Below are 8,331 nucleotides of genomic sequence, written 5' to 3' on the forward strand. Positions count from 1 at the left end.
GAGCCCAATATTGGGTACCAAAAGCCCAAAGGCCCATGATGCCCAAAACTAGGCCCAACAAGCCTAAAACCTAAAATGCTACTCTATGTGGTCCAAAATACAAGACCAAAATATATGATACCTATACTAACATGATGTATACAAAACATATGAAAATAGCTATAACAAAATATGGCCCATGAAAAGTTCAACTTGGCCTTCCTAGGCCCATTGGGCCCGATGGGCCCTGACTGGCCCAAACCTTCATGTCTAGCCAACTCCTCTTGGATCTTTGAGTATGTCACCTCTTGCACTCCAAAGCATGATTCCATCATCCCCTCCCTCTTGAAAAGGATTTGTCCTCAAATCTCGAGGATGAATGGAAGAAGAAAAATTAACACCTACATATAAAACATGCAAGGAATAAGAAGTAACATGGTAAGAGAAAAGATCATGGATCCTAAGAGGAGTCCTAGTATCTAACCTAACAAAGAAAGATAAAATATTAGACTCTCTAAAAATAGGCTCCTCTTCTAAGCATAACCTAGAAGTAAAACCTAAAAATGTAAGAACACTATGACTAAGACAATGAAAAGACTGATTTTTAAACACTACAATATCTTGCCTAAAGTACCCTAAATGGTATCCTAGGCTTTTCCTAAAATATAAAGAAAATACTACTAAAAAACGTCCTAAACAATTTTGGATTTGATTGTTTATTAGATACTCATAGTCATATATTCTATTTTTGTCTTGTAGGGAAGGAAACATATTAAGTTCAAAAAAATAAGAACTTCCCATAAGATCAAGCATAGAATATAGTTTATTACAATTTATATCTACTAAACAATGTAAACCAAAAATTGGGTGCTTTATGAAATCCAAAGAAATACTTCCTTCCTTGTGCACCTTCAAGGAAGTAGTATAAGGAGTAACACTAGGTATAGTCCACTCCTTCTTCACTATATCTCGAAGTTGAGAAGAATTCTTTACTTGAAATTCATTTTGTTCCTCATTCTCAACTTTAAGATAAGTGGCAGCATTAGGATAAGAGTCAAGACTTTTATGAATAAAGAGAGTTCTTTTCAAATCTTGCTTGGTCATAAAATAACTCTCCTTGGTCACAAAGGTTTTAGTGGAATCCCCTTCTTCCACACTCTTTCCTTCTTTTCTTTCTTTATTTCTTTTTCTTTTCATTTGCTTTTGATCCTCAAACACTTGGGGTGGTGTTAAAGGATTAAAAACAATTTCCTTATTTTTATGAGTGAAGGTTATTTTGTTAGTAAGGCCATCATGTATAGTTTGTTTATCAAATTGCCATGGCCTACCAAGCAAAATATGACAAGCTTCCATAGGGATCACATCACATAAAACTTTGTCTTTATAATCCCCTATAGAAAACTTGACCTTCACTTGTTGATTCACCTCCAATTCCTCACCTTCATTGAGCCAATGAAGTTTATAAGGGTGAGGGTGAGGAATGGTGGTAAGGGCTAACTTGTTAACCAACCTTGTACTACAACAATTAGAACATGATCCACTATCAACAATGAGAGAACAAGTTTTTTTAGAAACTAAACATCTTGTGTGAAAGATGTTCTCTCTTTGTGATAGTGAAGTGGGACAAGGTTGACTTCCAAGAAGCCTTTTGACCATAAGAAGATCACCATCAACAGGATATAGCTTTTCAATTTGAGGGTCTTCCTTACTAGTCTCACTATCACTTGAAGTGGTAGAACTAGATTCATCAAGGCTACTATAAATGTCTTGTCCTCTCAAAATCATGACCTTTTTAGTTGGACATTGAGAAGCTATATGGCCTCTCCCAAGACATTTAAAGCATTTGATGTCACTAGTTTTACTACTAGAAGTGACAACATTTTTATTTTTATCACTTTCATTTTCTTTTTCTTTTTCAAATCCCTTGCCAAGTTTCTTAGAAGAGTCAAATTGACCCTCCCTCTTGTAGTCCTTCTTAACATAAGAGCTAGATTGAGTTTTTCCTTTAAAAGAGCTTTTTCTCAAATTTTGTTGTTCCACCCTTATACAAAGTTGGACCAAATCATCAAGGTCCCTATAAGGGAGTAGCTCAACCTTATCTCTTATGTCAAAATTAAGACCACTTAAAAACCTAGCAATGGTCAACCTTTCCTCTTCCCTTATACCAGCCCTCATGAGATACAACTCCATCTTTTGTCTATATTCCTCAACACTCATACTCTTTTGTTGGAGTCTTTGGAGCTTATCCATAAGCTCCCTACTATAATAGGAAGGTATGTGCCTTCTTCTCATAGCACTCCTCAATTCATTCCAATAAGTGATGGGAGGATCATTGTGAAGTCTTCTCTCTCTTTCCAAGGATGTCCACCAATACATGGCTTGTCCTTGAAAAGCTAGGGTGGCCAAAGGAACTTTTCTTTCCTCACCTACTTGATGACAAGTGAAGATTTGCTCCACTTTCATCTCCCAATCCAAGTAGGTGTCCACATTATCTTTTCCATGAAAGTAAGGGAGATCAACCCTTGATTCCCTCACTTTGTGTTCTTTAATGACTCTCCTAGGTGTTGGTTGATAGTAAGCATCCATATGCATACTACCATCATTATTTTGGTTTTGAGAATCATTGGAGCTCTTGGTTGAGCTCCTAGAAGAACCTTTTGGACTTTTATTTTTATTTAAACTTTTTAAAAGTTTTTCTTCTCTTTGCTTAATCTTTTGGATTTCTTGTTCCAAAGCCATGATTTGTACTTCTTTTTCAAGTTTCTCTTTTTGTTTTTGAAGCATCTCATCATTTTTCCAAAGTTTTAGTGCTTCAACCTCCTTGACAATTCTTTCAAAGCTTTTAGGAGTATCAAAGTCACTACTACCTTGAGAATGATGACTCATGGTTTAAGCAAAAGAATTTGTATGCTATGCAAAAAGTTATAAAATGTTTTTGGTATTTTCTAGGAATGAAAATAGCACTTGGAAGTCTAAGTGTACAAGTTGCACTATCAAGGGAGGTGAGCTACAAAGAGCCACTTAATAACCAAGCCTTTTCAAGTGGAAATCACTAAACTCCTTTGTGGTACTTCCAATTCCTCAAAACTTTTCACAAAAATTTTTGTATGCTTTTTCACAATTGGTTTGTTTTTAACACTTAACTAAACGTGAACAAATAAAACTACACAATTCTAGACGTTTATAGGCAACAAAGTAAAGCAATTAAGTACAAGAAAACTTGAAAGAAACAAGTTAAGTAACTAGTCGGATATCCTAAGTGGAAGCTTGAAACATATGAAATTTCCAAGCCACTTCCACTAGTACTACACGTGAGAGTCTATCAAGGATGTAGATATACCTGACCAGCTTCTTAATACTCCCTCCAAGCTTTACAAATTGGTTTAAAAATACAAGAGAATTGACAAAAATTAAACTAGCCTAAAAAGCAATAAAGTGGTGGCTTTGGTGACCAATTAGTGGCGGTTTTGTGTTCAACTTTTCTAACACTTAACCAAGTGTTTAATCCACCACTTATCCTTCAATATGCTGCTCCTGGACCTGCAAAAGAAACACAAAAAAGAGGTTAAGGTGGCTGCCTCACAAGGTGAAGGAATTGTTCACTCAAGTGAAGGAGATTTAGGATGATTTTGGTCACTAAATTAGGTCAAATTTGGTGATTATAGTGTCCAAAATTTTTCCTACTCTTTGTTGAGCAATGCTTGATCCTTGAGCAAGGATTTAAGGCCACTTCCAGCACAGGAAATTATTGAAAGAAAACTAGACAAGCAACAAAGCACAATTTGGAAAGCTTATACCAAAATTAAGAGTAATATGTGTATATGACAAGACTCAAAGAAGTTCAACAAGTAAAACTGAAAATTAAGACTCCAAATAAAAGCTAGCACTCAGAGAGAAGAGTTCCTAGATAGGTACTAGAATAGATGAACAAAACAAAAAAAATTTGAAGACAATTGGACAAGTATAGCAAAAGTAGTAGCCAAAATAATAACAAAGGAATCAAGTAGGTTTTTCAATTTGTATACCTCTCGGCTTTTTCCTTTTAATTTTCTTTCTCTATTTTTTTTTTAATTCTTTCTTTTTCCAGTATCAAATTAAGAGTCCAGAGAGTATATTTGCCTTTTGTTTCAAAATTTTTAAAGATTCCAAGCTATAGAAACCGAGAATACAAATCAGCCAAAAATTAGGTCAAATTTCAAGTAAGAATGATAAACTAGTGCACTAGTTTTAGGTTTTGGTTTGGATTCTTTTGAACTCTTTTCTTTTTGATCTTTTGAACACTTTAGGCTCTGTTTTATCTCTGTTTTCAGCCTCTAATTTTTTTTTAAAATTTGAATCCACAAGAAGAGTGCACTAGAAGTAGGTTTACACTTGAAATTTTTTTGAGTCACAAAATTTTTATAAGTTTTTCAATGGAATGTGATTTGAAAACTTAAGAACATAATAGAAACCTAACTCTAAAGAAACTTACTAGAACTAATAGCAAGTTATGAACACAATAAGGCAAAAGAAAAAGCACATATAGGAGGCAAGAACAATAGGTAAACCGAAAGCAATATATGGACACAAAACTCAAAATAAAACTAGGTTAAACATGCTATTCAAGGAATTTGCAACAAGTAAGGACTAAACACAAACTTCTAAGACAAAACAAAGATTTAAAAACAAAATCTAAATGCAATGCATGAGGTCCAATCACGGACACATACAAGGAATGGAGAGACTCAAAATAAACTCAAAATTAGCACAAAGCAAAAAGTTCCTACAAGTTGATTATGGAAGAAAATTCAAGACAATCAACAATGGATCTATGAACTCAATAGCATCAAAATATAGATCCGAATTGAAACTCAATTAAGACAAACATAAGAACACAAAGAACACAAAAAATTCGGACCAAAAACTCAAGAACACTTATCTCCTTGAAGACCTTGCTCTTGATACCAAAAATGATAGAAAAAGTAGGAGAAATGAAGATGTGAACTCCTCCAAGCTTCTTCTAGGCACGGATCTTCTTCAAAGGAGATGTAGACCGAATGAATGGAAGCTCAAAATGGAAGAGGAATGGCGGATTAGATGACCTAATCCTTAGAAGGAAGTATCCAAGCTCAAGCTACAAGGGATTGCACACTTCAAAGGGAAGGAAACTAGGTTTTCCTAAGGAATTTGAAGGCACTCTCTAAAGCTCTCTCTCTTGGAATTTCGGTGACTCTTGAATGGCTGAATTCAATTCAGATATCTCATATATTCAAAAGTGATTACAATGTGTAGGAGAAACACTTTAAGTAGGGACGGTTTTGGCACCTAGACTAAACTACACAAGTTGGCGCCTAAAATTTGAATTCAAATTGGAAATTTGAATTCAAATTTTGGTGCACATGGGTGTGGCCGTGAGTTTAGGTATCTAATGTGCATCTAGGTCTGATTTGAGAGTCATTTAGGGTTAATTTGAGTGTCACATGTTCAGCCACCAATTGGTGCAAAACATGTGACTCAAATGTAACTTAAATGGCTTCCAAATTAAACCTAATTTAACCTAGTTAACCTACTTTAGTATTTCTTGTATTTTCCTAATCTAATGACCTAAATACAATGGTCAAACAAATACAATGGAAAGGAAAAATTACAAGAATGAAAATGAGCCCAATATTGGGTACCAAAAGCCCAAAGGCCCATGATGCCCAAAACTAGGCCCAACAAGCCTAAAACCTAAAATGCTACTCTATGTGGTCCAAAATACAAGACCAAAATATATGATACCTATACTAACATGATGTATACAAAACATATGAAAATAGCTATAACAAAATATGGCCCATGAAAAGTTCAACTTGGCCTTCCTAGGCCCATTGGGCCCGATGGGCCCTGACTGGCCCAAACCTTCATGTCTAGCCAACTCCTCTTGGATCTTTGAGTATGTCACCTCTTGCACTCCAAAGCATGATTCCATCAGGAGATCACGCCCGTGATTTATAATCACGGTCGTGATTCTCTCTGGAGTTTTCCAAAAAATTTTCCAGAGAAGATCACGCCCGTGATTTAGAGTCACGGTCGTGATTCTCTCTGGAACTCTGAAATTTTTTTTTTTTTTTTTTTTTTTTGGAATAAAATTAATGAAATGCGTACATCCTCCTAACCCCAATCTGTTGAAGGCTCAAGAAGACTTTCTACTAGAGGATCTTTTTCTTTACACGGGGGACTTGAATCGATCAAGCAAGCATAATTAGGTTGAATCCCCTCAAGATCTATGTGCTTTCCTCCAACTAGAAAATTCTCCAAGGGATCCCTCAAAATAGATCTCATGACTTCTTCCTCCATGTCTTTAGGCAATATATCAACCCTGCAACAAATATTTTCAAGAGAAGGTTGTCTAACAGATTTAGCAATATTAAATTCCATTGTTTCATCATTAATGGATAAGGACAATTTTCCATGTTTGACATCTACTATCACGCCTGCTGTAGCCAAAAATGGTCTACCTAGTATGATTGGTATTTGTTTGTCCTCTTCCATTTCTAAAACAACAAAATCTCCCGGAATTAAAAATTTACCTATCTTAACTGGAACATCTTCTAAAATTCCTATGGGATATTTTATAGATCTATCTGCTAACTGGATTGACATTGCTGTAGGCTTTAATTCTCCCATATCTAATTTCTTGCAAATTGATAAAGGCATTCAACTGATACTTGCCCCAAGGTCACATAAGGCTTTTTCAAACCTTAGATTTCCAATGAGACAAGGTATAGAGAAACTACCAGGATCCTTAAGTTTTTTGGGCAAATTATGATGGATCAATGTAACAGTCTCTCTATCATCCAATTTCCTTCGGTTAGCTAAAAGATCCTTAAGAAATTTAGCATATGTAGGCATCTGTTGTAGAGCTTCTACAAATGGAATGTTTACATACACTTGTTTGATCATATTTAAAAATTTTTCAAATTGTCTATCAAGTTTAGTCCTTGCTAACCTTTGAGGAAAAGGAATTGGGGGGTGATAAACAGTTTGAGGCTTTGATGAAGATACTTTTTCTTTTTCTAATCTCTCCTTTTCAGGTTTTTCAACCATAGGAGAAGCGTCTTCATCAATCTCAATATTATCATTTTGATTAGACACAGGTCTGTCTAATTTCTTCCCACTCCTTAAAGTAACAGCATTAACATTTTCAGCTGGGTTTGCAACTGTTTTACCTGGGAACTTACCTGGAGAATTGTTTGAACTAGGCATCAACTGTGCAATTTGATTTTCCAGCATCTTGTTGTGGAGAGTAATATTCTCAACCTTGACAGCAAGGTTTTGAATAGAATTTGCCATTGAATCATTGGTCTGTTTTTGATTAGTGACAAAATTCTCCATAAGGTTTTCTAATCTTGAAACACTTTGTTGAATTGAGGGTGTCTGTACTGGATTTCCTTCCCCATTAATGAAGTGATTGGACGGACGGAAATTAGGTTGCTGATTGCTAGTTCCTTGAACTGGGTTATTCTTCCAAGAAAAGTTAGGATGATTCTTCCAACCAGGGTTGTATGTGTTGGAATATGGATTACTCTCCTCTCTTCAAGGAGTGTCATAGAAATTATGAGAAGCTGCCACCTGTTCAGTAGTATCTTCTTTTTCTCCAGTAAAAATTGAGGTACAATCTACTGCAGTGTGCCCTTGTTCCCTACAAAGGTCACATACTTGATTTGTAGCCACTGAATTAACCTTAGCTTTTTCCATCTTGTCTAATCTTTGATTAAGAGTATCAAATTTTGCTAAGAGTAACTCAATATTGTTCACTTCATATCGCCCCGGAGTTCCTTTCCTTGCTGTGACTTCTCTTTCACTGTATTGGCTGTGATTTGAGGCTACATTTTCCAAAATAATCATGCAGTCATTAATAGGTTTCCCCATGAAAGATCCTCCAGCTGCTGAGTCTAATATCATGGTGCTTTGTTGGTCCAATCCTTCAAAGAAAAATTGGATGGTAAGCCAACGGTTGAAGCCATGTTGTGGGCATGCTTGAAGATATCCTTTGAACCGCTCCCATGCTTCATAAATAGTCTCTCCAGTGCCTTGTTGGAAATTAGTGATTTTCTTCCTCAATTCTTTAGTTTTAGAAGGAGGAAAGAATTTCTCTAGAAAAGCTCTTTCACATAATTCCCAAGTTGCTATCTTTTCTCTAGGCACTGTTCTTAATCACACCTTTGCCTTATCTCTCAAGGTGAGTGAGAATAAGCGGAGTCGCATTCCATCAGAGACTTCATCATCAAATTGCTGGGTCTCACAGATTTCCAAGAACCCCTCTAAGTGGTCATTAGGATCTTCTGATGGTAGTCCTCCAAAGGTGTTCTGTTTGAGCATATTCACCAG

At 35.8% G+C, this 8,331-nt stretch overlaps 1 non-coding gene across 1 annotated transcript; it reads left to right on the forward strand.

The window, feature by feature from the left end:
* Nucleotides 1–7,960: 7,960 nt before the first annotated feature.
* Nucleotides 7,961–8,067, forward strand: LOC145957647 (small nucleolar RNA R71). The gene has a single exon (XR_014433690.1). It is a non-coding gene; the product is annotated as a small nucleolar RNA R71 (small nucleolar RNA).
* Nucleotides 8,068–8,331: the final 264 nt, after the last annotated feature.

Source organism: Cajanus cajan, chromosome 4 (assembly GCF_000230855.2).
Source record: "Cajanus cajan strain Asha chromosome 4, NIPB_CcT2T_4, whole genome shotgun sequence".
NCBI classification, from domain to species: domain Eukaryota; kingdom Viridiplantae; phylum Streptophyta; class Magnoliopsida; order Fabales; family Fabaceae; genus Cajanus; species Cajanus cajan.